At 46.3% G+C, this 12,687-nt stretch overlaps 1 protein-coding gene across 1 annotated transcript in view; it reads right to left on the bottom strand.

The window, feature by feature from the left end:
• LOC147748187 (peroxiredoxin-2-like) overlaps positions 1-12,687 on the bottom strand; it is a 69,781-nt gene that overhangs the window by 39,887 nt on the left and 17,207 nt on the right. The gene's annotated exons all lie outside the window — the stretch shown is intronic.

Below are 12,687 nucleotides of genomic sequence, written 5' to 3'. Positions count from 1 at the left end.
ACTTTCCAGCAGCAAACTCTATATCAAAAGAATTCCACTATTACAAAATAGAGGAACCTCCAGATATATACACTCTTTGAGGACGTTGAAATCCCACTAAATTACCAAGAGCACCTGCTCTGGTTTAATGGCGCCCTAAAACATAATAATCACATCATCAGGCATGGACCACTAGGTAGACCGTGAGCAACGTGGCCAGTTCTAGCCAGCTACACACCACATCCAGACATTGATAAAATGTCAGTTTCTGAACTTTTAGCTCAGCTAAAACTCTTAGTTAAAATATATAGACAATTAGTCCAATATGTCATGCGGACTTCAACAGTCCAACAGACAATTAAAATTCCACAGCTGACCCCTCACCAGGGGAACACAAACAAAATCACACCACAGAACATACAATCATGTCTTGGTAAAGTACCCACAAAACGGGAACAAATTCCATTCTGGTTAGCACAATAAATTACTCAAATAGAGGCAGTATTTCCAGATACTACTCCTACTGAGAAACACAGAATTCAGACTGTCTCCCAATGGGGATCGCCCCACATGTGGAAGACTGTGACACTTGGGGCACAGTCTTTGCTTCGATCTACACAAAAACACATGGTGTCCCGTCTATGGCGGTCATACCAGATGTATTAAGACAAATTCAAAATGAATACGGTCCAGAACCTGCTTTAACCCTGGGTATGAAATTACTGAAAGACTTCAAGCAGGTCTCGGCTTTATTATTAGCCAACATAAAAGGAGAAGCAGCATCTGTGGCAATCCGCCAAAAATTGAGGGAAACAGATATAGCAGACCAACCATTTGAACTTGCCAGAATCATAGAAAAATCCTATGAAGAGCTAGGAAGAGATAGTTTAGGTGGGAAACCGGTAAAATCCCAACTAACTGAAAATCCTGAAAAAACATTTATTAAAAATAATTTGAAAACTCCAAAATAGAGTTGGGATGGTAAGAAACGCGTTACTTACCTGTAACAGCAGTTATTCAGTATTGGTGTCTTTCATAGATTCACATGCCTGAATCATTCCCCGTTGTCGAGACGGGAGCCTCCGGTACATAGAAAAGTAATGTCCTATAGACATACATAGAGAAAATAGGCCTAAGGGCCTCACCTTAGTAGCCTATCCTTGTCCTTATGTAAAAAGGACCAAACTCTTAGAGCCAGTCAATCAGCTATGACCTCCCTCTAGAACCTTCCTGGCAGGAGCCTCAGTCCCTCAGATTTTCGTACGCACCAAGCTAGGTAGGCGTAATACAGTTAGAGAGAGATGTGAGTCCTTCCAGGGGAGGCAGGAGGGTTGCATGTGAATCTATGAAAGACACCAATACTGGATAACTGCTGTTACAGGTAAGTAACGCGTTTCTTATCCAGTATTAGGGGTGTCTTTCATAGATTCACATGCCTGAATCAGAGTAGTCAGCAATACATTATGCACATTTCTGATGTAATCATGCTACACAGTCATTTTAGATAATACACATATTACCATACGACTTTGAAACAATAGCATATATCAATATATCATTAAGACAAGAGATGTGCATACCAGGATGGCGGGATGTTGGAAGGCTCACCTCACTGGAATAGATGGCGAAGCACCGCCTGGCCCACTGCTGCATCCTTAAGAAGTTCAGCATCCAGGCAGTAGTGTCTGGAGAAGGTGTGCGGTGACTTCCACGTCGCCGCTCTGCATATGTCCAAAATCGGCTCTCCAGCGAACAGCGCTGCTGATGTGGACATCGCTCTGGTGGAATGCGCCTTAACATTAGCACTCAAAGGCCGTCCGGCCCTGTCATGGCAGAATGCTATCGCGGAGGAGATCCACCTTGAGATGCTCTGTTTCGTTAAAGGCATACCCATCCTTGGCCTACTGTAGGCCACAAATAGCTGTGATGACTTCCTGAAAGTCTTTGTTTTGTCTATGTAAAACTTTAGACACCTTTTGAGGTCTAAGGAGTGTAGCGTCCTTTCTGCTGCGGTGGTAGGGTTTGCAAAGAAAGAACGTAGAACCATCGGTTCATTGAGGTGAAAGTCTGAAGGCACTTTCGGTGTGAACTTAGGATTTGTCCTCAGCTCCACCCTGTCCTGTTTGAACTGCATGAAGGGTTCCTGAATGGATAGAGCCTGTAGCTCGCTTACTCTCCTGGCAGATGTTAGAGCGAGCAGCAGAGCCGTCTTCCATGAGATGTACTTGATGGATGCTCGATGAATAGGCTCAAAAGAGTGCTTCATGAGTTGGTTAAGGACTAAATTGAGGTGCCATGTCGGAGGAACCCTTCTAGGTCTTGGGAAGGATCTATATAGTCCCTTTAGGAATTGCTTGATAAGCCTATTGGACCAAAGAGACGGTCCTTTGAAAGTCCTGGTGAATCGTGAGATGGCCGCCAGATGCACCTTTATGGATGCATGCGCCAGTCCTGACTGTGCCAAATGCAGTAGATATGGCAATATCTGTTCGGGTGTGATATGGAGTGGTCTCAGGCCTTTCTCTGAACACCACATGCAGAATCGTTTCCATTTTAGAGAGTATGTTTTGTTGGTACTGTCCGCTCTTGCTTTTGCCAGCACGTCCCTGCATTCCTGCGGGATGTTCAAACTACAGAACTCTCTGTGCTCAGGAGCCAGGCCGATAACCTGAGCGATTGCAGGTTCGGGTGTTGTACCTGCCTGTTGGACATTGTCAGCAGGTTCGGGTGCTGCTGCAGACGAATCGGTGTCCTGATGGAGAGGCGATGAAGATCCGAGAACCAGTGCTGCCTCGGCCAGAATGGGGCAATTAGGATCAGGGTACAAGGCTCCGCCTTCATCTTCCTGAGGACCCTGGGAATCATCGGAAATGGCGGAAAAGCGTACGCAAATACGCTGAACCAACCGATGGAAAAAGCATTTCCGAGTGACCCTGGTTGGGGACGCCAGCTTGCGTAGTTTGGGCATTTGGCGTTCTCCTTGGTGGCAAACAGGTCGATTTCTGGGACTCCCCATTCTGAGAATATGTGATCCAGTGTACTTTTGTCGAGCTCCCACCCGTGGGAGAGGGATTTTTGTCTGCTGAGGGCATCCGCAATGGTGTTGTCCTTGCCCGGGACATAGTCCGCCCTTAGCGTGATCCCATGGAGTACAAGCCAGTTCCAGACCTTTTGCGATTTGCGTGATAGAGTGAGCGAACGCGTTCCTCCCTGTTTGTTGAGATAGTGCATCGTCGTGGTGTTGTCCGTTCTGATGAGCACCTGGGAGTTCTGGATGCGTGGTAAAAAGGCTTGTAGTGCCAGATACACAGCCCTCGGTTCCAGAAGATTTATATGGAGTTGCTTCTCCTGATTTGTCCATTTGCCGCTTATTCGAAGGTCCTGGAGGACAGCTCCCCAGCCTTCCAGGGAGGCATCCGTGGTGATCACCAGAGGTGTTGCTGGAAGTAGGAATGGCAGTCCTATAGACAGATTCTTGTGATTCCTCCACCAGTCCAGACTCTTGGATATTTGTGGTGTTATCTTCACAATGTCCTCGAAGGAACCTGTACTCTGTGTCCATTGGTTCGTGAGGGCTTCCTGCAATGGGCGCATCCTGAGTCTGCAGTGAGGGATGAGGAGTATACAAGAAGACATCATTCCTAGGAGTGATTTGTAGGTTTGAACTTTTAGGGACTTCCTTGATGCCACAGTCGTGGCCAGAGATATTATTTTGTTTGTCCTCTCCTTTGAAGGGAATGCCCTTGCGCATTCAGTGTTCAAGGTTGCCCCAAGGAAGGTGATGTTTCTTGTAGGGGTCATGCAGGATTTGTCGAGATTGAGAGTTAATCCTAGCTGCTGAAAAAGATTGATGCAGGCGTTGGAGGATTCGGTCACGCCTGCAGCTGAAGGTGCCTTTACCAGCCAGTCGTCGAGGTAGAGGAAGACTTGGTGACCCATTTGATTCAGGAAAGCTGCCACAGGTGCAAGGCACTTGGTGAAAATCCGCGGAGCGGATTTGAGGCCAAACGGTAGGACCTTGAATTGGTAATGCTGTCCTGCCACTTCGAATCTCAGGAATTTTCTGTGACACTTGAGGATCGGGATGTGGTAGTAGGCATCTTGGAGATCCAAAGATGTCATAAAATCTCCTTTTTCCAGTATGCCTAGTATTTCTTGGATCGTCACCATCCTGAACGACTGACTTTTCAGGAAAGAGTTGAGAGCCCTGAGGTCTAGAATGGGCCTCCATTTTTTCTCCTTCTTGCGTATAAGAAAGAAGCGGGAATAGAATCCTTTCCCTCTTAGAGACGATGGAACTCGTTCGGTTGCTCCCTTCTTCAGCATCGCAGATATTTCCTGGAGTAGCAGGCGTAGATGTTTGTGTGGCAGTCTGCGGGGAGGTGTAGCAGGTGGGATGGTGGTGAATTCCAGGGAATGGCCGAATCTTATTAATTGAAGTACCCACCGATCTGTGGTGATGAGATGCCAATTGTTTAGGAAATGGGTCAATTTTCCTCCAATCTTTAATGAGGGATATAGTTGCTGGACTGGCTGGAGTAATTGGTCACTGGCGGCCGCCAGTGCCCCTCTTCTGGTTTTGGCCCCTGAAGTTTGACCTTCCATAAGAAGTCTGACGACCTTGTTGCTGCTTCTGTTGGTACTGGGATTTATTCTGGTAGGAATACGAGGACCTATTTTGATAGGATCCTCTGTAGGAGGACTGTCCCCTAGATTTGTTGCCTCGTAATGACTGGTTCCGTGCCTGTAAAGTACCAAGTGCTCTAGCAGTATCAGTGTCTTTCTTTATCGTTTGGAGCGCCTCGTCAATCTTGTCACCAAAAAGGTGTTGGCCGTCGAAGGGCATGTCCAGCACTTTCGTCTGCACCTCTTGTCTGAACGACGTCGCCTTAAGCCATCCTTGACGGCGCAGGACTGCTGCCCCAGCTAGTTGTCGAAAGCCAGTCATGGCAGCATCTATGGCACAATCAATGATTTCAGCTGCCGAGGTTTGACCCCTCCGTAAGCAGTGCCTTGACTTCCCCCTGAACTGTGTCTGGCAGTTCCGTTAAATATGGGACTATATCTTCCCAGAGCTGGCGGTTATAACGCCCCAACAGAGCTATGGAGTTGGCCACTTTGATGGTCATGATTCAGAAAAGGGGGTGGTGATGAACAGAGTGTCTGAATTGAGCAGACCACTCTTACCCAGTCCAAAGATCAGGGCTTGATCCATCACCGTTATTTATCTCACTGCCCCATCCCAGCTCAGAACCTGGCTATATGCAAATCAGTCTGTCCCTGGCCCAGTGCATCATGGGAACAGGGCAGACTAAACTACCAAGCCAATTCTTCACCAGAAAGGAGACAAGCTACCGGGGACCGGTTTCTGGCATTTCAGCCGTCTTCGTGAGTCCCTTGCTCATTGCACCATCAGGATTCAAGCAAGCCGGGCCGAAGACGGCTGTAATGCCAGAAACCGGTCCCCGGAAGCTTGTTTCCTTCCCAGTGAAAGAATTGGCTTTGTAGTTTGGTTTGCCCTGTTCCCATCATGCACTGGGACAGGAACAGACTAATTTGCATACAGCCAGGTTCTAAGCTGGGATGGTGCAGTGAGCTAAAAAACGGTGTTGGATCTAGCCCTGATCTCTTGACTGGGTGAGAGTATTCTGCTTAATTTAGAAACTCTGTCCATCACCACCCCTTGTTGTTTAATTATTTTGTCCACCATAAGCGTGGAAGGGTATACTCAGATGTGAGTCCCTTGCTCATTGCACCATCAGGATTCAAGCAAGCCGGGCCGAAGACGGCTGTAATGCCAGAAACCGGTCCCCGGAAGCTTGTTTCCTTCCCAGTGAAAGAATTGGCTTTGTAGTTTGGTTTGCCCTGTTCCCATCATGCACTGGGACAGGAACAGACTAATTTGCATACAGCCAGGTTCTAAGCTGGGATGGTGCAGTGAGCTAAAAAACGGTGTTGGATCTAGCCCTGATCTCTTGACTGGGTGAGAGTATTCTGCTTAATTCAGAAACTCTGTCCATCACCACCCCTTGTTGTTTAATTATTTTGTCCACCATAAGCGTGGAAGGGTATACTCAGATGTGAGTCCCTTGCTCATTGCACCATCAGGATTCAAGCAAGCCGGGCCGAAGACGGCTGTAATGCCAGAAACCGGTCCCCGGAAGCTTTTTTCCTTCCCAGTGAAAGAATTGGCTTTGTAGTTTGGTTTGCCCTGTTCCCATCATGCACTGGGACAGGAACAGACTAATTTGCATACAGCCAGGTTCTAAGCTGGGATGGTGCAGTGAGCTAAAAAACGGTGTTGGATCTAGCCCTGATCTCTTGACTGGGTGAGAGTATTCTGCTTAATTCAGAAACTCTGTCCATCACCACCCCTTGTTGTTTAATTATTTTGTCCACCATAAGCGTGGAAGGGTATACTCAGAAGTGAGTCCCTTGCTCATTGCACCATCAGGATTCAAGCAAGCCGGGCCGAAGACGGCTGTAATGCCAGAAACCGGTCCCCGGAAGCTTTTTTCCTTCCCAGTGAAAGAATTGGCTTTGTAGTTTGGTTTGCCCTGTTCCCATCATGCACTGGGACAGGAACAGACTAATTTGCATACAGCCAGGTTCTAAGCTGGGATGGTGCAGTGAGCTAAAAAACGGTGTTGGATCTAGCCCTGATCTCTTGACTGGGTGAGAGTATTCTGCTTAATTCAGAAACTCTGTCCATCACCACCCCTTGTTGTTTAATTATTTTGTCCACCATAAGCGTGGAAGGGTATACTCAGATGTGAGTCCCTTGCTCATTGCACCATCAGGATTCAAGCAAGCCGGGCCGAAGACGGCTGTAATGCCAGAAACCGGTCCCCGGAAGCTTGTTTCCTTCCCAGTGAAAGAATTCGCTTTGTAGTTTGGTTTGCCCTGTTCCCATCATGCACTGGGACAGGAACAGACTAATTTGCATACAGCCAGGTTCTAAGCTGGGATGGTGCAGTGAGCTAAAAAACTGTGTTGGATCTAGCCCTGATCTCTTGACTGGGTGAGAGTATTCTTCTTAATTCAGAAACTCTGTCCATCACCACCCCTTGTTGTTTAATTACTTTGATGGCCATGGCTGATGTTGTTATAAACCGTTTACCGATTGTGCCCAACTTCCTGCCTTCCTTGTCCGGAGGGGCTGACAGAGGAGAGGAAGGGTTGCGAGAGTTCTTTTGGGCCGCCTGGGTTACGACCGAATCCGGTTTCGGGTGCCCATTTAGGCAAGCTGCCGCTGTATTTGGGGCCTTGTACTTTTTATCCAGGCGCGGAACAACCGCAGGTACAGAGGCTGGCGTCCGCATCAGTTTCTTTCCCTGGTCCCAGAGAAATTCTATTATTGGGATAGACTTCGTTGTTTTCTGTGTTTGCTCCTTGAAGTCATGTAAGAAGCACTTAGTCTCAGTCGATTCCATCACCATATGAAATCGCTTCGCCGCCCTTTCCACTATTTTATGGAAACCGCCAATATCCACTGGTGGTGAATCTGCCTGGCGTGGTTGGGGTGAAGCTGGGGAAGATGCTACATACTCTTCCTCCTCTTTGTGGTCCGACTGGATCTCCTGGACTTCTCCCTCTTCCAGTTCCTCTTCTTCTTCCTCATCTGATGACACCATCACCTGAGGTAGGACTTTCTCATGGCGGACCTGAGTAACTGGCCGTGTCTGTTTTGGGGCTGCCGCTGGAGTATTTGTAGCAGGCGTCGGGCCCCCTGTCTCAGTTGCCGGTGTTTCCAGGAAACGTTGTTTGTAGTCCTGGATAAGGTATTTAAGGTCATTAACAATAGAAGCGGGAAGGCATACCATCGGGGTGACCTCCGTGCGAACATGAGCTTGGACAGAGTGTTCATGGTAGCTCATTTCCTCCTGTTCCTCGTCCGTGCTCTGACATTTTACATGAAGGTCTGAAATGGAAGTAGCTTGATCCAGGAGTAGTTCTTCAGATTCTTCACTCTGGAAAATTTCTGAAGGCAAATGAGTTTGCACTTTACTTGGAGACGTTGTTTCCGGTGTAATCTGCTGCTTGGCTAGTTTGCCAGACGCAGAACCTGTTGCAGGAGCCCCTGTCGTCGTTGCTGGTGTCGTCGACGGTGATAATGTCAGAGACTACATTTCTACCAGCTTGGATTTCTTCCACGGCTCAGAAATGGCCAAAGTCGACGACGAATCCCCCGTCGACTGTGTTCTCGTCGACGGTAAGGCCTTCGTCGACGGTGCCTCTGTAGACGATATTTTCATTGTCGACGACGCCTTCGTCGACGATGCGCTCGTCGACGCTTCATTCCTCGTCGACGGTGAGCTCGTCGTCGACGGTGAGCTCGTCGTCGACGTCTTCGTCGTCGACGCCTTCGTCGTCAACATGATCGTCGACGGTGGGCTCTTCATAGACGACGGCGTCGTCGACGGGACAATCTTAGTCGTCGACGAGGTTTTCGGCGTCGACGACGGTTTCAGTAGGATTATAGATGGAATAGGTTTACCTGCTGACGACGATGAAGAAGTTGTCGTCGTCGATGGGCAAACCGACGACGCTGTCGTCGTCGACACAGTTGTCGTCGCTGTGGTAACTCTTTTTTGAGCTGAGGAGGATGTCGCAAGTTTGCTGGACGACTGTAGGCTTCTTAAAAGTCTGGGAGTCCTTGGCAGACACTGAAGATTTCGTTGATCTTGCCTCTGAAGACTTCTTTTGTGCCTTCATAGGAGGAGTGTCTGAGGGGCCAGGGGAAGTTACCCTTGGCCTCTTCAGGGAGACTTCTGAGGTCATTGAAATGCTCCCCTCTGAAGATTCCACATTCTCCCTCTCCTTGAGCCTGTCAAGCCAGATGAGAAGGCGACCTCTGTCCCTCAAGGTCTTGTTGGGGAAAGACCTACATATTTTACAGTCTTTAGGGACGTGGTCTGGATAAAGGCAATATAAGCATAGGGCATGCTAATCCTCCACATGTAGCCTTTTCTTCCCACATGATGAGCATGCCCTGAAAAGGGCTTTCTTCTGGGATTCAGACATGTCAGAATTTAGAAGAAATAAATCACTTACTGCAGTGATAAGTGGTTTGAAGTAATCCTTGTCGAGATGTAGAAGTCACTTTTAAAAGTGAACAAGTTGTTTTTTGAAGAGATCCTGAGGAGAACTGAGGCTGGAGACTCCCTAGCACAACGTGCGGTAGAAAATCTGAGGGACTGAGGCTCCTGCCAGGAAGGTTCTAGAGGGAGGTCATAGCTGATTGGCTGGCTCTAAGAGTTTGGTCCTTTTTACATAAGGACAAGGATAGGCTACTAAGGTGAGGCCCTTAGGCCTATTTTCTCTATGTATGTCTATAGGACATTACTTTTCTATGTACCGGAGGCTCCTGTCTCGACGACGGGGAATGATTCAGGCATGTGAATTTATGAAAGACACCCCTAATACTGGATAATAAGCAATCCACTCCCAGGGAAAAGCATTTCCAGTCCAGAGGACGGTCTCCTCAGCGTAGAGAGATCTCCAGGCCGAGAAGACCAGTCTCCCCAAAGGGAGCCCTCTGAAAAAAGATATGAACTTAGAGATAGGGATAAAATAAGAAAACCAGACAGATATCAAGATGTTGATACACGTCCCTCTAGATCCTTCTCACTCAATCTTTCTCGATCTTCCTCACAGAAATCGGAAAGAAGAGGACGATCAGAACACAGAGAAGAGCACGTCAAGTCCAAAGACAAGGAACCTGCTCATCAAAGTAAAAATTTAAAATTTCCCAGAAAGAAGGTAGCAAGTATTAAGATTAAACATGCCGAGAATTCTGAAGACACAACTGAAAAATGGAGAGTGGGCACAGACAATGTTAGACAGCGCAGCAGAAGTGACCATAGCTCGCAAGATCCTGATGAATCTTCTGGAGACAGTGGACACGAATGAGTACATTCAGGTGGAAACTGCAGACACACGAGTTAGTGTGCCCCATAAGCTATATGAAATAACATTACGTATAGAGGGAGATAAAACTAGAAAAATAAAAGGTTTCTTTTGGGAAAAACTTTTCAAAAGGCTATGACATTCTGTTAGCTGAGAAAGACTGGCCACCAGAGTTTGTCAGGGAGTGCCCTATCGCGAAGAAATGATTATGCCTGCCTTCTCGAATCATATCCAGATTCATAAAAAATACACATTGGCAAGAAAATGGGCAGTGGCCCAAGCTCCTGCTTTATACAAAAATCATGTAGGATGGGATGAGGATTCACCTCACCACAAAATCCAGTTAAAAAAATCAGCCCACTGCACAAAGGCAGTATCCAGTTAAACAAAAAGCTAAAAAGCAAGTCAGGGAGATCTTAGATCAACTTGAATATCAAGGGGTGATCGAAACATGCACCTCTCAAATGAACAATCCTAATCCTGTTTCCTGTCTCCAAGCCAGACGATTCATATCGTCTAGTTTTGGACTACAGACACCTTAACTCCTGCTGTAAAACATTTGCAGTACAAAACTCACATAGTGCAGCACTAATGAATAACATTGTGCGAAAAAAATATAAAATGACATTAGATATCTCTAATGGATTCTTCTGTCAAAACATTGCACCTGAAAGCAAGTATTTGACTACTTTCTCAATAATTGGATCGCAAAAACAATTTTGCCGACTGCCAGAGGGATTCAAGAATGGCCCAGGATTATTCTCAGCAAGGGTAACAGAGTTACTACAAATATATGATGATGAAGCATTATCATATGTTGATGACATCTATCTCACAGATGATGACCTGGAGACTCACTTGAAAAGAGTGAACATCATAATACTTGGGTTCGCGTCAGAGGGTTACAAATTCAACTTTAAAAAGTCACTTATTGCCCATCTAACTGTCCTGTTTTTAGGATATGAATTATCAAGTGAAGGCAAAAGCCTGGCAGACAATTTCTTAGAGAAATGTGCTGTACTCCAAGCACCAAAAACGCTGAAGAATTTACAATCAATATTAGGTTTCCTGAATTTCGGAAGAACATACATAATAAATTATGCAGAGAAAGTTAAAACTCTCTATGAATTAATAAGACCTGATTTCAAACCAATAAATTTGACTCAGAAACACACAGATTTTGAGATTATTGCAAACAGATATGTTAACTAAAACAAAATTGCAAACACGTGAAAACACACGCAATCTTGTAATCAGAGTCATCCCAGGAAGATGCGGATTCACATACCTGACCTCTAATGAGGGAGAAACGGTACCTTCAGCTTACAAATCTCATTTGTACACTCAAGCTGAAATGAAATTCAGTTCTACAGAAAAAATTCTGTTAGCGGTTCAAACTGCTGTAGCAAAAGAAAGAGCCCAAGCCCAAGGCAGAAGGATAACTGTTTTTACAGCAGAATCAGCCCTTGAGGCATTAACGTGCACACGCAATTTAAATGCTGTGGCATTAGATCCAGAATGGATACAATGGGAAAATTCTCTTGCTGCAGAAGACGTGAAATACTATTTTGACCCGAAACTGAAGAAACTAGATGATCTAGAGTACGAACAAGAATATCCTCTGCCAATTGAAAGTCTGCCTCTAGAAAAGTACACTTGTGTAATCTACATGGACAGATTTGCACAACACTACAATGTAGTGGAAAAATCATACAAAGCAGCGTGCGCGATTGTTTAAGGTCAGACCGATGATTACCAAAACTGAATCAATCAGAAACTGTTCAACTGAACGAGCTGAAATAAGAACTTAAAAGATGGTGCTTTAAAATGCTGATCGCGAATTCCCCACACTGATAGTGTGCGATTCGTATTTCTGCGTCAAATCATACAACAGTGACATGCAGACATGGATCAAAAACAGTTACAAAGATGACACAGGTGCTACAATAAAGCATAAAACGCTTTGGGAACAAATAGTTCTTTTACAGAAGAAACTACAAAAGACTCACGTGATACACACACTGAGTCATCAACGTGATGGCGTTCACGTTGCAGGGAATTCATTGGCTAACACAGCGGAAGCGGTTTAACCGGCTTCCGTAGCCACTGAAAAGCGTTCAGAAAAACACATATGGGGAAACCATGCTGGCTGTAAAAGCCTCATTAAAAGGCGATTATGCAGCATTACAATTAATCAAAAAAGGACTAGCTGGAATGGGGTTGGTATGATATTATATTATAATCATAATAGTGACTCAGTATTGTTTTGTCAGAAGGAGATGGCACCTGTTGGGTGTCTTTAGAAAGCCCTCACCCACCAACCTAGTTGGTGGCATGCTTCATCATCGGGCCCACCCAGTGACACCTAGCGGTTCTGCGAAGGAGGCACAACAGGTCCCACGCCGGCTCTGACCAGAAATCCTGGTCAACCCCATGCCACTTCAATAACCTTGAAGCCATACCAACCTAATACTAGCGTGATCTTGAGAAGGGAATCCCCCCTCTCACAGTTAGATACACTTTAGGGCGTGTAGACACATAGCCTGCACTACACATCCCCTAATTTTAACTACACACACTTTTTATCAGTCCTGAAGAAAGCCAGATTACAGATAAGGCACTGGCTGAAACATGTTGACACATCAAAGGACGTAGGAGGTCGTAACCCGCCTCTAACGTCCCACTGCCTTACTTTTAACCGCTGGCGGAGGCCCATTTAATAAAGTGTTCTTACCCTTCGGGTACTGGGACCCCCGCCAAGCCGTTTTAAACTCACTTACTTAACACCCTTCACCGCAC

The sequence above is a fragment of the Lissotriton vulgaris genome, chromosome 1_1 (genome assembly GCF_964263255.1).
Source record: "Lissotriton vulgaris chromosome 1_1, aLisVul1.2, whole genome shotgun sequence".
Taxonomy (NCBI): domain Eukaryota; kingdom Metazoa; phylum Chordata; class Amphibia; order Caudata; family Salamandridae; genus Lissotriton; species Lissotriton vulgaris.
The sequence above is the reverse complement of the archived record's forward strand: the minus strand, read 5'-3'. Positions and strand labels throughout refer to the sequence as shown.